Source organism: Leptidea sinapis, chromosome 15 (assembly GCF_905404315.1).
Source record: "Leptidea sinapis chromosome 15, ilLepSina1.1, whole genome shotgun sequence".
Taxonomy (NCBI): domain Eukaryota; kingdom Metazoa; phylum Arthropoda; class Insecta; order Lepidoptera; family Pieridae; genus Leptidea; species Leptidea sinapis.
In genome coordinates, this window is record NC_066279.1 from 5,578,420 (window position 1) to 5,598,398 (window position 19,979).

Here is a 19,979-nt window from a genome sequence, read left to right on the forward strand (position 1 = left end):
AATTAAAACTATCATTACGGAGAAGCGTACCAAGAATACTGCAGCATTTTCCCGTTGGATAGCTAGGCTGATCCTTTGACCGATATAGCTGCCAGCGCTAGGGTAGCCAGCAGCCCTATTGAGGCGAGAAGATAGTATTTTGTACATTCTCCGCTCCTCTGGGCCCCACGGGCCAATTGTCTCAACACCAAACGGCACAAAGATGTAAGACTCATTGAGACTGATATATTTGCGACGCTTGCCGTCTTCGGCAGTCGAAGCCGCAGCCACAGCACCAACTGACGTAACTTGGACATGAGAAGGAGCCAGAGTATCGCGGCCACATACAAGTAACATATATGAATCATTTTGTACGATATTAAAATTCACTTAAGACTTCATAGAACAACGTTGAGATTTTGAGGCGCCGTAAAAACTTATTAAAGTCATCTTTTATAGTCCATACATCGTACATAATATGTAGAACTCGTACTCTAAATTCTTATGCTCAAATTGTGCATAAGGCTCTGGGTAAATTTGGTTTTTAATTCATTCAGATTGCCTTTATATGAAGATTTTTCTATATCAAATCCCTCACCATATGACAGCAACAGACATTCTCAGAAAGAACTAAGAAAATTTATTGAGTTACTCGTGTGTGTTGTTTTGCGGAAATTGATAATTGAATTGAATCAAACCGTGCCAGGATTTGGCCAGTCAACATCTCCGGAGGATGCCTCGTGTAGAAGCGAAACACGGGTCGAATTGATTACAGACAAAACTTAGCGGAATTTACACTCAAAAAAAATCACCACATTTGAAGAAAGAACTAAATTTATGAAGCATATTGATTCAAAAGATCAAACAAGATAAATTAAATTAAATTAAATATTAATAAAAAAAATAATAAAAGTTTCTGAACGCAGCACGAAAATATGTCTTGGAGAAACAAAAAAATTATTATTTTCAGGACGGTTTTCAAGGAACTTTCATTAATATACAACAAAAATGATGAACAGTTTATTTTCTCACTATTTCCGGATCGATATCAGTTTCATTGGAGGCTGTCAACCCTTATAAGTATTTTTTAATCAACGAGGCAGATAAAAGATTATACGGGTACCCTTATGTTGAGTGATCTCTGCTACCCATATTCTCCTGAAACACCAAGGAATCACAAGAGTTGGCGGTCCTTTGAATTAAGTTTACGCGCATTTTTTAAGGCCCATGTCGTAAACTCCTGGAATGCTGATCCATTTTAGTTTATTTAGCAAGTTCAGAATTTGAGAACCTATAATAGGCTTACATCTTAGTGATAAGAATTTAACAATAAAAAAAAATTAACAAAAATAATTTTTCGGATAGTGTTTTTGAGGTCGGTTGTTTTTTTATTAGTTTTCTTTTTATTTTAACACTAACTAATAATTTGTCTAAATATATATATATATATATATGTGTGGATCTACAATATTTTGCAATGCACGTAACATCATTGCAATTTGGTTACAGATAGTTATAAATTCTGCCACAGATTAAGTGCCCTTACTGTAAGTCGTTAAGGAGTTCCATTGATCATTATATTCGACTACGGCAATAACTTGACCATAACGACGTTACGGTAGGTACGTCTAAAATATCCGGATAACATAATAAAAAATCGGCCGAGTATCGTTGTTTTGCTCCTAAGAATTGAAGATTTCCGTTACTTTGTCATGGATCTCATAAACAGAACCTAATCAAACTCTCACCAAACTACCTTTGAAGTATATACTTTCTAATTAAAAAATAATCATCGAAATCAGTTGGGGCGATATTGAGTTATTCATAAATTTAGCGCGCACATACTTATAGCAAATTTAAGATTTTTATGCTTTTCTCATGGATGCCAATGTCAGATCTGGACCAACCTGGGAAAAAAATGGGACAATTTTTGAAGCACCAGCTTTCAAATAACAAAAGGTTTATCAAAATCGGTTCACACTGCCGAAAGTTCTGAGGTAGCAAACATAAAAAAAACATACCAACAAAATGACAACATCCTCCTTTTTCAAAATCGGTTAAAAATGGTAATGTATGTTGACCTCATATCGAAATGATCGAGCATAATAATTAGTGTTCTGTATGTGTGTGTGTAGTTTGTGTGGTTACGGGGGATACCATTTACACATTTTTTTCTCCCTTAAATAATCATATATGGCCACAGAGAAAAGTCGTAAAAGACGGCATGTCCTCGATTTATAAGAAATCAATAACTGCATATTAAGTTTTTTAAAACTTCTTGAACTTTTGACGGAAATCGACCCGAATGATTTTTTCAAAAAAAAATTACATCCTGTATTATTGGACTCTGGTTGCTGATAAGGATCAATCTTTGCAATGAAATGTATTACTAAAAATGAAAGGAAATACCAATTTTTTTTGTTTTATTATTCTTACACAGAAGAAAACTCACCTCCTATTCAAATTATGGTCATTAGAGAGACGTGTACTTATTACTTATAAACTTACTTATAAACTTATGCATTGGAACCAAAGGAAACCATTTTTAGTAACTTATTAGTCAGGTAAAAGTGAGATATGAAAAAAAAAATGTAAATTTTTTCTATTTCTTTTCATTTTAAAAATAACATATATTTGCAAAGATTGATGATTGGACCGATTTGGGTAATTTTGTTCTTGAATTATTTGTGGAAGTCCAGAGAAAGTTTAAAAGGTGAATACATAGGAAAATGCTGCTAAATTAAATTAAAAACAACAAATTTGTTTTTCCTTTGATGTGTCCATACATAATTTCTATGAGAGAATGTGTTGACGCACGGTTTGACAGTTCTGCTGTGAAACAATTTCATTACGACAACGTAGTAATTTTTGATGTTATGATATATTATTGACAAATTCATATAAAAATATTATTTTATTTATTATATACAGAACAACGTCTGTCGGGTCAGCTAGTAATATATGAAATAAAGTTTAAATAAAAACTTGCTTAAAACGCATTTGTGCAGACTCACTAACACCGTTGAGTATTCAAAGTCAGAGTCAAAGTCAAATAAAAACCTTATTTAATAAGGCTTAAACTAAGCGCTTTTAAATCGTCACTATAAAATGAATATTTCTTTTAAATTATCAAATAGTCCATATGTTCGAAAAAGGAAGAGCTCATGAGATGAACATACGAGAATCAATTCAACGGCCACTCTTTTTAATCAATAGAGTATTTTACAATGGCTGTAATAAACAAAACCAGTAAGTATGTAATGTGCGCATGCCTTTAAAGTTTAAAGCGTTTTAAATATCAAATACATAGGCTGCACTAAAAGTATCGGGAATGGAATATTTCCACTGTTCCTGTCATATTAAAATCTTTTTAATTGAGAACTCCATGTTTTTAAAAATCGAATACCATTTATTTATTTAAAAAAATATTATTGGTCTTTTCACAAAGTCTTTTCAAACTTGTTTAGTCGTTGAGAAAATTCTAGAGCAATGATTTATTATGACTTTCGAAGTGGTTTAACACAAAAACAGTGTGATGACCGGATGATTTCTGCATTTGGTGATGAAGCCCCATCCAAAAACACAATTTATCGCTGGTTTGATGCATTTCAATGTAAACGTGTCAAGCTCAGTGATGATCCCCGTCAAGGTCGTCCAAAAACTGCAGTCACCAAAGAAAACAACTTTCCTTGGTGACTGCTGTGCTGTGCTAAGCTGATTGAGGAAGATCGACATGTGACATACCGCGAAATTCAGGCAACTTTAGACATTGGCATGAGTCAAATACAAATAATCTTGCATGAACAATTAGGTGTAAAAAAGTTATTTTCCCGATAGATACCGCATTTGCTCTGTCAAGAGCAAAAAGCGGCTCGCGTTACTTGGTGCATCAGAACGCTCGAAAGATTCCACGCAGGATCCTCAAATACTGTATACAACATCGCATCAGGTGACGAATCCTGGATATACGCGTACGAACCCGAAACAAAAAACCAGTCACGAGTTTGGGTGTTCGAAAATGAGTTAAAGCCAACAAAAATTGTTCGTTCACGGAGTGTTGAAAAAAAAATGGTGGCCACGTTTGTCTCCAAAACCGGCCATGTTGCGACTATTACTCTTGAGGGACAAAGAACAGTTAATGCAGAATGGTATGCTAGCATTTGTTTGCCACAGGTCATTTCTGAACTCCGTAAAGAGAACTGCAACCGCCGCATCATCCTCCATCACGACAATGCGAGTTCTCACACCGCGCACAGAAGAAAAGAGTTTTTAGAGCAAGAAAACATAGAATTATTAGACCATCCGCCGTACAGCTCCGACCTAAGCCCTAATGATTTCTACACTTTCCCTAAAATAAATAATAAATTGCGTGGTCAGAGATTTTCATCACCTGAAGAAGCTGTGGACGCCTACAAAACGGCCATTTTGGAGACCCCAACTTCCGAATGGAATGGTTGCTTCAATGATTGGTTCCATCGTATGGAAAAATGTGTCAAATTTCGCGGAGAATACTTCGAAAAGCAATAAATACATTTCTAAATAGTAATGTTGTGTCACTTCTTTGATTCCCGAAATTTTCAGTGCCGCCCTCGCATGTCATTAAAAAGAAGAAAAGAATAAACTTCATAAATATAAATTATCTAAGTATTAAGACATTTATATTTTCAAACAAATCAAATCTTATAACTATATTTACAATACTCACGGACTCACGGACGAGTAAAAAAATAAGAACTCCGCGCCGTGATATTAGCAAGTGAAGCACCTTTATGCTAGTGTGTGTGTAGTTACGGGGGATACTATTTACACAATTTTTTCTCCCTTAAATAATCATATATGATTATTTATATATATGGCCACAAATACTTTTATAGTATTGTTCTTACACTTTTTCACGACGGCATTTTTAAAATATTTTATTGCGGCGCAAAGTGATCTGTCAGACGATGGCAAATCTCATAATGGCGGCCGATCGGCTTGTATTAGTGTAAGTGTGTGCGTGGGGCTATGTATTTACTCGTTTACCGGCTTCTTTTGGTGCTTCACTGTTATGTAAGGTGACACGGAGTTCTTCTTTTTTTAATCGTCCGTGACTATGACTACATAAAATTAAAACTATCGATATGAATATATATAAATTATCTTATATTGGATACATCAACCTTTAGAGCTTTAATTCATTGTTTGTGTAAGGATGCTTCGTGAACCCCATCACAAGAAATGCCATATTAGTGAATATGACGAACCGTGTAACAACATACACATGATAACTACAAAAATACAAAAATAATGCTCACAAAGCAATCCCACTAGACTGAGATAGTTACAAAATGAAAAAAATTGCAATCTTCAGGTATTTCTCTTCTCGTGTCCTAGTGTTATTAAACTACACCAATATCAGTGTAGATATCTAATTAATTTATGAAACAGTTACAAATTTCTTCATACGGGTTACAGTTTGCCACAACTTAATCAAACGTTACCTTGATTGTATTGCTTTGTCTATTCATATAAAAGACATGACAGGAAACAATATGTATCAGTATCTTAATAACGTTCTACAGATTAGGACTCAGTAGAAATATATACAATGTTTTCAAAGGTATTGTATAAATTAATAATATTTTTTTTTATTATACCTTTAAGTAACATTTAAACTTTTTAGTGTCATATCAGTGTTTTTTTTTTTATTATAAGTATTATTTATTAAAATGTTGCATTGAAATTCAAAGGGCTACTACAGATTCAAAGGCAATCAGTCTGCATTACATCTATTCTGCCTAGAGAAGATCGTCTATAAATATAAAGGCAGAAAAGATGTAATGCAGACTGTTTGAATTTAAGGCTAGCGAAATCGGAAACTCGCATATATTAACGATGAATCTGTTAGCATGAGCAGCAACAAAAAATGACTGGGCACTTTTACTGTGTTTGGGTATTTTTTTTTGTCTTTTAGACAGCATACCTCAATTTTCGTTATTAATTTTTAATCAAAATTAGTTGCTGCCCGTCACAACGACCAAGTTGAAGCTATAAAATAGCAAAAATACTGTAACTGCATCAAGCGTGAGAATATGTAGTTGTCCTGACCTTTGAATAAAATATTCTATTCAGTAGTTTTTGCATTTTACCCGGACATACATGAAGATAAACATACAAAAATTCTATGAAGAACTTTGTAGCGTTCGGTATTGTTTATAAAACACGTAGAATGAATCCTTTAAAAAAATAATAGTTTAAAAACGCTAAAAAAAACACGCTTTGTAAAAAAAATTAAATTGAAAATAGTGCTATTATATTTTATTGTAAAAAAAGTGTGGGGTGCTTTTTAAGATATTATTAAAACTTATTTTCATGTTTTTTAGTTGAATTTTATATAAAGCGTGTTTTTTATTTTTTTTAAACTATTATTTATTTTTCATTTTTTAGTTAAATTTTCTATAAAAGCGTATTTTTAAAACTATTAAGTACTTTAACATCAATTCCTGCCTTATCGACTATAGATAAAAATTATATAAATTGACAAAAATCTTAGTTTACAAATTGAATAATGGAATCATCTTATCAGATTAATGTATAATCATCAGTCCTCAATAAATCTACAAAGTTTGAATGAAATCTGGCCGTTACAAACATACAAGTGAAGCTAATATAAAGCTTATAAAAATATTTTAGACATTTTACATAGTTTAAACAATATGTTATGTTTTTAAAGTGCTAACCCTCACTTCTAGGATTAATACACAAATAAAATTTGAAAAACAAAATTTTATGAACGATGCGGGATTCGAACCCACGACCTCCGGCGTTCCGTGCCGGTGCTCTAACCAACTGAGCTAACCGTTCGAGTACCGCCTCGTTATAAAATTCTGTTTGCTTTGTTCAACTCTCAGGTTGTGCCTTCATCTACAATATCTATAGATACATCATATCATACATCTGTACATCTGTTTTACATAGTTGCGATTTTATTATAATAAGTATATGTATGTATAGATTAAGTGGGTCATTAACATGAATTTAAAATTAAGCGATTAAGCCACAATAACAGATCTAGAGTGTTTTATGAGTGTGTTCCCTTAAAATAAAAAAAAATGTCGCCTAATACTCGTATATTAATAACTGACTAAATTGCTATGTAATTGTAATAGAAACGTTGGCAATTCCAGTAGCAAAAAGTCGAACATTCAATAGTAATATAATGACAACAAAACACCATAATGTTGTTACGAAACACCAAGTAAAAATGGTATCGAAGCCTTGACTATGGATGAAAGTTTCTGAGCGTATGTTTCTTTCAGATTATCTGTCTGTCGTTGTTGGTCGCTGCTGCCATAGCCCAGTATGGACACGGTCACGGTTCAGCTTATTCCTCTCAACACTTCATCAAACACGACGGTCATCCAGAAATAGTACACGTACATGGACACCATGGGCACGGACATCATGACTACCATGTGAGTTAATATATTATTAAGGCAGTGGCCCAAGTTACAAGATATAGTTATTAATATAATGTAATATAAGATGTGACGACCTCTATAGCCCAATAGAAAGTGATCTACTCTACAGATCTAGAGGTCCCGGGTTCGAATACCGGTAGGTGCAATCATTTATATGATGAATATGAATGTTTGTATCCGAGTCATGCATGTTTATAAGTATTTATGTAGGCTTAAGTAAGTATATTGTATAATTATATTGTTGTCTTGCACCCATAGTACAGGCTATGCTTAGTTTGGGGCAAGATAATTTGTGTAAAAGTGTGTCAATATTATTGTTATGTTTTTATTAATTAGTTTGTATATGGTGTCGCAGCCTTCTTATAAAGATTATGAGCCAAGCCTCCCTAACAGTTTTCGGAAGCTTGTTGTATAACTGTGTTCTGAAAATATTAGATTATTTTTACCATAGTAGCTCTAATACTAGGTAATACAAGGTGACTGGCTCGATGTTATATATATTTGTTGGTTTTGTGTTTTGTTGTGTATTGTAAGTATGTGTGTATGATGAGAGTGAATAAATTAGGTGTAAAGTTGAGTAATGTTCAATAGTTTCGTTTTTTTGTATATAGTTAGTTAGTTATATTGAAAATAGAAATATAATATAAACAATAAATTCAAGACACAAGGAAAACAGTAATTAATTAATACTATACTATAAATATGTGCTCTACAGATTTACGTATGCAATATAAGCATTGATTGTGCGTGTTCCAATGTAAAATTTACGAGAACAATTCGTAAGGTTCCAAAATTTCACTACATAGGTACTTAAACACTGCTACTAACTACATCTAAGTGTAAGGCGATAATCTACAGTTTATTCCAGTTATTATTTAAATTTTAGATCAATTTTTTTTACCGAATTTTTTACGGCACTGACGTCTAGGCCCTTTTAACTGCAGTTATTTGGGTAGAATCAAAATACAATCTTAAGTAATAGTATCCTAATTCTTAACAAGGCGTACCGTACAACATGAGCGATCTGTTTGTAAGCTTCCTGTCCAAATTAGGTCAGTTATTAAGGAGACAAGTAACAGATAGAAAAACACAAAAAAGGTTGAATATTTTTGTGTGTCTGTCTTAATATATTATGTGCCTTGTAATTCAACTTATTCGTGCAATAACTAATTCATAACCAGATACTAAAAAGCTTATATATATAAGCTTATATTTTATTTATACATACATACATATAAATAAACTAGCTGACCCGGCAAACGTTGTTTTGCCATATAAAGTATAATTCACGCGATAGTTTTATAAGTAATAAAATATTGCCTATATTATAGCCTGTACATCATTTTGTTCTATTGTCAATAGTTTTTGCAGCGCACGCAAAAATAGGATTTCGATTTTACACCTTGTGTTACAAAATAGCAATTATTACAGATCCCTAATTTTGAAAAAAAAACATAGCCTATAGCCTTCCTCGATAAATGGACTACCCAACACTGAAAGAATCATTCAAATCGGACCAGTAGTACCAGAGATTAGCGCGTTCAAACAAACAAACACTGCAGCTTTATAATATTATAGTATAGATAAATTGTAAAATTGTTTGAGTTTAATTGTGGTTTATTGTTTTAACTTGCAAAATTCCAATGTTAACTACAGACTCACCCCCACTACTCGTTTGACTACAAAGTGGAAGACCCTCACACCGGAGACAGGAAGTCTCAGCACGAGAGTAGAGACGGAGACGTGGTGAAGGGAGTCTACTCGCTGCATCAGCCTGATGGTTCACTGAGGACTGTACACTATCATGGTGACCATCATACCGGGTAAGAGTCAACCATATATACATTTTGCTGCCTTTTAAATTTTAATTACCTAATAGTGGAAAATATTTTTATATTATATATTTGTATATCTTCTTAATGTTCGTATAATGCTAGTATAATAACTTTTTTTATTTCCATATCTCTTGTGTTAATTTTTATTTTTTTCAGTTACCTACTCAATTAAGTTTGAGTATTTTTCTTGCACAACTTCACAGCATAGATTAAATATATTTTTAATTTAAGTTAAAATTTAAAATTGATTTAAAATAGTAGCAATCAGTGGAAATAAAAAGTATAACTTTTGAGATTCATAAGTTTCATTTTTTGAAGTCAATAAATAAAGCAATTCTGATTTGAATTTAGGCGGAAATAAACCTTAATGCTACCATGGTTCTACAAATGTTTTTTCACATTAAAAGCTTGAATCGTTTGCAAGCATAAAGCCTCAATTACTAATACACTCTCAATTACTCAACAACTGGTGATACAAGTCATAAATATATTGATAATTTTATTAATTTCTTACAGATTTCACGCGGATGTCAAATACGATACTCATCACATTGTTCCTCATCATCACCACTACTAACTACAACGGATTAGCTGACTGAACTGACTGTAACAAAGATATTATATGTTAATAAACAAATGACTTAACAATTTTTTACTATCCCTTTTTCAATTGTCCTTTTAAAATTAAAAAATGAGGCGTTACTAATTCAACATTCCACCTTCGCACGACACGCCACAAGTTAGGATATGCTCTAAGCCTAAAGCCCATTCATAGTTCTCAACACGCCTACTGTAGAGGCAGGTCTACAGAAACGGCCCTTCTACAACTTGTGGATAGAGTCGAGAAGGCGTTACAAGACAAACAGATTGCACTCTGTGCGTTTCTAGACATTGAGGGCGCCTTTGACAATACCCCGACAGACACGCTAGTGAAGGGACTAATTAACAAAAATGTACACTCCACCACTGTCAAATGGGTAAGGTCAATGCTCTCAAATCGCAAAGTTCTAATCTCCCTCCATGGGACATTACTGTAGCTATACACTACGCGAGGTTGCCCACAAGGTGGCGTTCTTTCGCCACTTCTATGGACACCAGCAGTAGACGAACTACTTAGTAAGCTGGCAGAACTCAGGATTGATGCACTAGGGTACGCAGACGACCTAGTTATTATCGTCAGAGGTTTCTGCCAAAGCCTACTAAGCTCTATATTGCAAAAGGCGCTAAACACCATCTCACAGTGATGTACAGCCAGCAAACTGTCAGTCAACGCAGAAAAGACTATTATTGTGCCATTCACGAAGAAACGGACACTTAACAAACTGAAGTCTCCCACCTTGAACGGCTCTACTTTGGAATTCTCAGCTGAGGTTAAGTATCTGGGAGTCACATTCGACCAGAAACTCACATGGAATTCTCACATCGACAAAGCCGTGAAAAAGGCAAAAACAACCTAGGGTGTATATCGACGTCTGGTAGGGAGACATTGGGGAATGCGCCCCAAGATCCTCCTATAGCTATTCACAGCCATTGTGAGACCAACAATCACATACGCCTCCATTGTGTGGTGGAACAAAGCCAGCCAGAAAACAACTGCAGACAGACTAAATAACCTGCAGAGGCTTGCCTGTATGTTGGTAACCGGGGCCATGACGTCTACTCCTGGTGCGGCCATTGAAGCAATGCTAAACCTATCGCCTCTTCCACTGTTCATACAGCAAGAGGCGAAGGCAAGCATGCTGAGGGCAATCACCCAGGGGGGTTCATGTAACTGGTTGTCGCAAACGCTTAGGACCTTAGAGGACTCAGTTCTGCGAGACCACATATTAGGCATGTTACCTGATCAGATGATTCCACAATTAATCTCTGTTAAACACTATATCGTGGAACTACCTTCCAGGGACGACTGGATGAACAACAAAGTCACTTGGAAGGACGGGAGCCTCATGTGGTTCACCGATGGGTCCAAAATGGAAAATGAAGTCGGCTGTGGGGTCTATGGAGAACGCCCCAGGTTTAAATCCAGCACAAACCTGGGAAGCTTTACCTCCATATTTCAAGCAGAGGTGTACGCCATCCTGGAATGCACGGAAACCAATATCCAAAAAGGCTACTTCAATCATAACATATACATTTACTCTGATAGTCAGGCAGCATTGTTGGCTTTAGACGCTGACTTGACGTCGTCTAAGTTAGTCAATAATTGCGTTGAATGCCTGAATTCATTAGGCATGAAAAACAGAGTGATTCTCAGATGGGTCCCAGGGCATGCCGGAATCATAGGCAATGAAATGGCCGATGAGCTCGCAAGAGCTGGGGCTAAAGCAGTCCGATATGGTCCGGAACCCATTTGTGGGCTGCAAAAGAGCGCCATCCGACACACCCTGAGTAACCAATGTAAATAAGAAGCACTTAAACGCTGGAACAACTCTTCAGGTTTAAACCACTCTAAAGCACTGATAAGGGCATTCAACAGTAGCTATGCGAATGAAGCCCTATAAATATAATAAAATATCGTTGAACAGGAAAAATCTATGCATACTCACTAGGATGCCAACCGGGCACTGTCGCCTAAACAAGCACCTCAGTGTGGTCGGCATCAGAAGCGACAAAGCTTGCAGGTTCTGCCTTGAGGATGATGAAACACCTATTCATCTACTCTGCGACTGCGGCCCACTAATGCATAAGCGTAACACAATCTTTGGTAACTACTTCGTGCCACCAGAAAGTGTTTACAACACTCGCGTCAAGGAACTACTGCGGTTCGTAAAGGCGGCAGGGCTTGACGATGTGCTATGAGTGGCGAATACAATAGTCCAATTCTGGACGCGGTGTTACTAGGAATCTTTTAGGACCAGGAAATAGCCACCCTCTTCAAATAATAATAATAATAATAGGATATCATCCCCACCATCTGGATGTGTGGCGGTCCTCCACAGTGCGGTTTTCAAGGAGCTTCTTCCACGTACTACAAATCTGTGGAATGAGCTTCCTTGTGCGGTGTTTCCGGGACGATACGACATGGGTACCTTCAAAAAAAGCGCGTACACCTTCCTTAAAGGCCGGCAAAGCTCCTGTGCCTCCTCTGGTGTTGCAAGAGAATGTGGGCGGCGTTGATCACTTAACACCAGGTGACCCGTACGCTCGTTTGTCCGCCGATTCCAAAAAAAATATAAGTATGTCATTCAGCCGCTCTTCGACAATATCTATTTTACTATTTTTATATATATGATGGAAAGGGTAGATCAGCGAGTCACCTAAAGGATTCCTATCTCCCGTACTCTCTTGCAATACACAGGGATCCGGCCTGTAAATATGTATGTACTTTAGAAGTGGGAGAGCCACGCAGCCGTCTTTTGACGTCAGCACAATCGGGCCAGACTCGTCCGGGTTAATTACCACACTCGCACAGAATACCGGCGTGAAGTAGCGGCCTAGTGCCGCTATGTTTCGCATAGGTTAGTGTCGAGGACCGGAGGCCATTCCCCCGTCCTTCCCCCCCCCCCAACAAATTATGAGAGCGGTCTTAAAAAGAAATTACCCCAGGAGGGTACCGGCTCTACCAGAGTCGGAGAATCCCTCCCCGAGCACTCTAGCTCGGGCTGCCCTTCGTATTCTGGGGAGGGCACAGTACCGCGCATGACCAAGGACAAACGAGGTAGTAACACCACGGTACCCCGCTCCACACTCAACGTGGACTTTTGCAATATCAGGGGAATTCACTACAACTTAAACGCCGTCCACCACCACCTTGAGACGGCGAAGCCGGCCTTGTGTTTCCTTACGGAGACGCAGATATCTCGACCTAGCGATACGTCATATTTAACGTACCCCGGGTACAAAATTGAGCATAATTTTTTGCCTCATGCCGGGGTATGTGTGTACGTTAGGGAGGATATCTGCTGTTGCCGTCTCGGCAATTTTGAGGGTAGGGACCTGTCCACTCTCTGGTTCCGCGTAGATTTAGAGGACCGCGTCCGCATCTATGCGTGTGTCTACAGGTCCCATAGTGGTAACGCAGAAACCGATCATCTCATGGGTTGCGTTCAAGCGGCAATTGACGACGTGCTTGCACAGATCCCCTCCGCTGAAATCGTAGTCTTGGGTGATTTCAACGGGCACAATGCCGAATGGCTTGGATCACGTACCACAGACTACGCAGGGCGATCTGTGCATAATTTTGCATTGGCGTACGATCTGTCCCAATTGGTTGAGTCGCGAACGCGGCTCCCGGATGTGGATAGCCACATGACGTCCTTATTATATCTTCTGCTGACTACACATCCCGATGGTTACCAGGTCATTGTCGACGCCCCTCTCGGAACGTCCGACCATTGCCTGGTCAGGAGTGTAGTGCCTTTACGACGCCCACGTTGCAGACCACCAGCGACCCGCCGCGTTTGGCACTACAAGTCAGCAGATTGGGATAGGATGCGTTCCTTTTTTGCATCCTACCCTTGGAGCAGGGTTTGTTTCCCTTCGGATGATCCTAGTGCCTGCGCCGTTGCAGTAGCCGATGTGATACTACGGGGCATGGATATTTTTAAACCAAGCTCTGTAGTACCGATCGGTGGCAGATCACAGCCCTGGTTCGATGCGCCAGTTAAAGCAGCATCTGACTGCAAAAAACAGGCCTATCGAACTTGGGTTGCGGCGCTAGGCACAAAGGATCCGAACTGCATAGTTCTAAAGAGGAAATACAACCGTGCTTCCAGATTTTTTAAGCGGCAAATCGCCCGTGCAAAGTCAAAACACGTCGTCAAAATCGGCGAGCAGCTTTCCAGTTACCCGACCGGAACACGCAAGTTCTGGTCGTTGTCGAAAGCTGCTCTTGGTAACTTCAGCCAGCCGTCCATGCCGCCGTTGCACATGAGGAATGACACCCTGGCCCATACGGCAAAAGAGAAAGCCGATCTCCTGTGCGCTCTTTTCGCCTCTAACTCGACTCTTGACGACAACGGAAAAACACCGCCGACCATCCCGCGGTGTCAGAGCTCTATGCCTGAAGTACAGTTCAGACAGTAAACTGTTAGGCGAGCTCTGTTTTCGTTGGACGTCAGGAAGTCGAGCGGGCCGGATGGCATTTCTCCAATCGTGCTTAGAACGTGTGCCCCTGAGTTGACGCCGGTGCTAACGCGTTTATTCCGGCACTCTTATTCCAAAGGCGTAGTCCCTGACTCATGGAAGTCAGCCCTTGTCCATCCAATCCAAAAAAAAAGGAGACAGTTCGGATACGGCAAACTACAGGCCTATTGCTATTACCTCCCTGCGCTCCAAAATCATGGAGAGCATAATTAGCCATCAGCTCTTGGTATACCTAGAGGGTCACCAGTTGATCAACGACCGACAATACCGTTTCGCCATGGTCGGTCGGCAGGTGATCTTCTGGTATACCTAACACATAGATGGGCTGCGGCTATTGAAAGCAAGGGGGAAGGCCTGGCAGTTAGCCTGTATATAGCGATCCTCTGATTGTGTATGGCATAAGGCGCTCCTCTCTAAACTTCCATCATTTGGGCTTCCCGAGAGCTTGTGCAAGTGGACCTCCAGCTTCCTCACTGGGCGCAGCATACAGGTCGTTGTCGACGGACATTGCTCGAACCCGAAGCCCGTGAATGCTGGAGTGCCCCAAGGCTGTGTGCTATCTCCTACGCTGATTCTTCTGCATATCAATGATATGTTGGACACCTCCAACATTCATTGCTATGCAGATGACAGCACTGGTGATGCCGTATACACGGGCCATGCACGTCTCTCTCGGGAAATCGTCGACCAGTGCCGGGAGAAACTTGTGTCTTCTATTGAGTCCTCTCTTGAGAAGGTCGCGGAATGGGGTAAATTGAACCTTGTCCAATTTAACCCCCAGAAGACTCAAGTTTGCGCGTTTTCCACTAAAAAAACCCCATTTGTCGCATCACCGCTCTTCGACAACACTTCCCTAAAAGCCTCGCCTAGTATCGGAATACTGGGTCTCGAAATCTCGAGCGATTGCCAATTCCGTGGCCATCTGGAGGGCAAAGCCAAATTGGCTTCAAAGAAACTGGGCGTCATTAATAGAACATGGCAATACTTCAAGCCGGCCCACATTCTAGCGTTGTACAAAGCGCAGGTCCGGCCACACATGGAGTATTGCTGTCATCTCTGGTCTGGCGCACCCCAGTATCAGCTCGATCCATTTGACCGCGTACAACGCAGAGCAGCGCGAATTGTCGGGGACCCAGTACTCTGTGAACGGCTGGATCACTTGGCGTTGCGTAGAGACGTCGCTTCATTGTGTGTTTTCTACCGCATTTATCACGGGGAGTGTTCCGAAGAGCTGTTTTACCTATATATCATCCTCACCATCTGGATGTGTGGCGGTCCTCCACAGTGCGGTTTACAAGGAACTTTCTTCCACGTACTACAAAGCTGTGGAATGAACTTCCTTGTGCGGTGTTTCCGGGACGATACGACATGGGTACCTTCAAAAAAAGCGCGTACACCTTCCTTAAAGGCCAGCAACGCTCCTGTGATTCCTCTGGTGTTGCAAGAGAGTATGGGCGGCGGTGATCACTTAACAACAGGTGACCCGTACGCTCGTTTGTCCTCCTATTCCATAAAAAAAAAATGTACTCTTGTCATATATACATACTGGATCTTGAAGTAGGTGAAATGAACATAAATGTGTTGATACTTCACGTCCACAGTTTTAGTAGGACGCAGCTTCTGCGCCGTGGCAATAAAATTAAAAAAAATGTGTAAGGTGTGAGTTACGCAGGCCCAACACGGCTAAACCTGCATACGTTGCCACCCCGTACCTCGACGTAGTGCTGATCGAGCACCCATTGTCTTTTACATTTCTTTAGTTTAATTATAATATTGTTTATTCAGTCTTGTTCCAATTTTTCTGTGAGTAACATTAAATATTGTTAAATAAAGTGCTTTTTAAAAACTTAATTCCCGACGCCCGATACATAACTGGCGCAGTCGAGTAGTCTCGCGGTAGCTTCTTTTCGTCGGTATAAAATCTTCCGAGTGTAAAGTAGCTGTGGTTTTCGAGCCGCTAAACCGCAAGAATCAAAGAACCTCGTCGGTCGTTGGGACATCATCATCAACGCGCACGAAAACCCGGAACATTGGGAATTCACGCGCTGGGCAAGACTCGACAGCAGATGCAGATGCTGATTTGGTGAGTACTCTCGCTATTCAAGTATCCTGCTATATCTACTGTCCTAGTATTACTAGGGTAGGGACCTGTCCACTCTCTGGTTCCGCGTAGATTTAGAGGACCGCGTCCGCATCTATGCGTGTGTCTACAGGTCCCATAGTGGTAACGCAGAAACCGATCATCTCATGGGTTGCGTTCAAGCGGCAATTGACGACGTGCTTGCACAGATCCCCTCCGCTGAAATCGTAGTCTTGGGTGATTTCAACGGGCACAATGCCGAATGGCTTGGATCACGTACCACAGACTACGCAGGGCGATCTGTGCATAATTTTGCATTGGCGTACGATCTGTCCCAATTGGTTGAGTCGCGAACGCGGCTCCCGGATGTGGATAGCCACATGACGTCCTTATTATATCTTCTGCTGACTACACATCCCGATGGTTACCAGGTCATTGTCGACGCCCCTCTCGGAACGTCCGACCATTGCCTGGTCAGGAGTGTAGTGCCTTTACGACGCCCACGTTGCAGACCACCAGCGACCCGCCGCGTTTGGCACTACAAGTCAGCAGATTGGGATAGGATGCGTTCCTTTTTTGCATCCTACCCTTGGAGCAGGGTTTGTTTCCCTTCGGATGATCCTAGTGCCTGCGCCGTTGCAGTAGCCGATGTGATACTACGGGGCATGGATATTTTTAAACCAAGCTCTGTAGTACCGATCGGTGGCAGATCACAGCCCTGGTTCGATGCGCCAGTTAAAGCAGCATCTGACTGCAAAAAACAGGCCTATCGAACTTGGGTTGCGGCGCTAGGCACAAAGGATCCGAACTGCATAGTTCTAAAGAGGAAATACAACCGTGCTTCCAGATTTTTTAAGCGGCAAATCGCCCGTGCAAAGTCAAAACACGTCGTCAAAATCGGCGAGCAGCTTTCCAGTTACCCGACCGGAACACGCAAGTTCTGGTCGTTGTCGAAAGCTGCTCTTGGTAACTTCAGCCAGCCGTCCATGCCGCCGTTGCACATGAGGAATGACACCCTGGCCCATACGGCAAAAGAGAAAGCCGATCTCCTGTGCGCTCTTTTCGCCTCTAACTCGACTCTTGACGACAACGGAAAAACACCGCCGACCATCCCGCGGTGTCAGAGCTCTATGCCTGAAGTACAGTTCAGACAGTAAACTGTTAGGCGAGCTCTGTTTTCGTTGGACGTCAGGAAGTCGAGCGGGCCGGATGGCATTTCTCCAATCGTGCTTAGAACGTGTGCCCCTGAGTTGACGCCGGTGCTAACGCGTTTATTCCGGCACTCTTATTCCAAAGGCGTAGTCCCTGACTCATGGAAGTCAGCCCTTGTCCATCCAATCCAAAAAAAAAGGAGACAGTTCGGATACGGCAAACTACAGGCCTATTGCTATTACCTCCCTGCGCTCCAAAATCATGGAGAGCATAATTAGCCATCAGCTCTTGGTATACCTAGAGGGTCACCAGTTGATCAACGACCGACAATACCGTTTCGCCATGGTCGGTCGGCAGGTGATCTTCTGGTATACCTAACACATAGATGGGCTGCGGCTATTGAAAGCAAGGGGGAAGGCCTGGCAGTTAGCCTGTATATAGCGATCCTCTGATTGTGTATGGCATAAGGCGCTCCTCTCTAAACTTCCATCATTTGGGCTTCCCGAGAGCTTGTGCAAGTGGACCTCCAGCTTCCTCACTGGGCGCAGCATACAGGTCGTTGTCGACGGACATTGCTCGAACCCGAAGCCCGTGAATGCTGGAGTGCCCCAAGGCTGTGTGCTATCTCCTACGCTGATTCTTCTGCATATCAATGATATGTTGGACACCTCCAACATTCATTGCTATGCAGATGACAGCACTGGTGATGCCGTATACACGGGCCATGCACGTCTCTCTCGGGAAATCGTCGACCAGTGCCGGGAGAAACTTGTGTCTTCTATCGAGTCCTCTCTTGAGAAGGTCGCGGAATGGGGTAAATTGAACCTTGTCCAATTTAACCCCCAGAAGACTCAAGTTTGCGCGTTTTCCACTAAAAAAACCCCATTTGTCGCATCACCGCTCTTCGACAACACTTCCCTAAAAGCCTCGCCTAGTATCGGAATACTGGGTCTCGAAATCTCGAGCGATTGCCAATTCCGTGGCCATCTGGAGGGCAAAGCCAAATTGGCTTCAAAGAAACTGGGCGTCATTAATAGAACATGGCAATACTTCAAGCCGGCCCACATTCTAGCGCTGTACAAAGCGCAGGTCCGGCCACACATGGAGTATTGCTGTCATCTCTGGTCTGGCGCACCCCAGTATCAGCTCGATCCATTTGACCGCGTGCAACGCAGAGCAGCGCGAATTGTCGGGGACCCAGTACTCTGTGAACGGCTGGATCACTTGGCGTTGCGTAGAGACGTCGCTTCATTGTGTGTTTTCTACCGCATTTATCACGGGGAGTGTTCCGAAGAGCTGTTTTACCTATATATCATCCTCACCATCTGGATGTGTGGCGGTCCTCCACAGTGCGGTTTACAAGGAACTTTCTTCCACGTACTACAAAGCTGTGGAATGAACTTCCTTGTGCGGTGTTTCCGGGACGATACGACATGGGTACCTTCAAAAAAAGCGCGTACGCTCGTTTGTCCTCCTATTCCATAAAAAAAAAAATGTACTCTTGTCATATATACATACTGGATCTTGAAGTAGGTGAAATGAACATAAATGTGTTGATACTTCACGTCCACAGTTTTAGTAGGACGCAGCTTCTGCGCCGTGGCAATAAAATTAAAAAAAATGTGTAAGGTGTGAGTTACGCAGGCCCAACACGGCTAAACCTGCATACGTTGCCACCCCGTACCTCGACGTAGTGCTGATCGAGCACCCATTGTCTTTTACATTTCTTTAGTTTAATTATAATATTGTTTATTCAGTCTTGTTCCAATTTTTCTGTGAGTAACATTAAATATTGTTAAATAAAGTGCTTTTTAAAAACTTAATTCCCGACGCCCGATACATAACTGGCGCAGTCGAGTAGTCTCGCGGTAGCTTCTTTTCGTCGGTATAAAATCTTCCGAGTGTAAAGTAGCTGTGGTTTTCGAGCCGCTAAACCGCAAGAATCAAAGAACCTCGTCGGTCGTTGGGACATCATCATCAACGCGCACGAAAACCCGGAACATTGGGAATTCACGCGCTGGGCAAGACTCGACAGCAGATGCAGATGCTGATTTGGTGAGTACTCTCGCTATTCAAGTATCCTGCTATATCTACTGTCCTAGTATTATATATATTTTATTATAAAAGTTAAAGAACGTTGCGTAAAGCTAATATCGCTAAATAACGGGTTACACTTACTTAGTGACAAGAAAGGTGTATCTAGGTGATAATTACCGAGTATTAGAACAATAGTGTAATCCGAAACGCAATGTCTTTCAATGAATGTGATAAGGATTTTAAATTCCTTGCCGATTTATTACCACGGTATGATGGGAACCCAAAGTTATTAAACTTTTATATTAGAGAAGTAGAAAATATTATACAACTTTTAAGTGAACCCTCCCG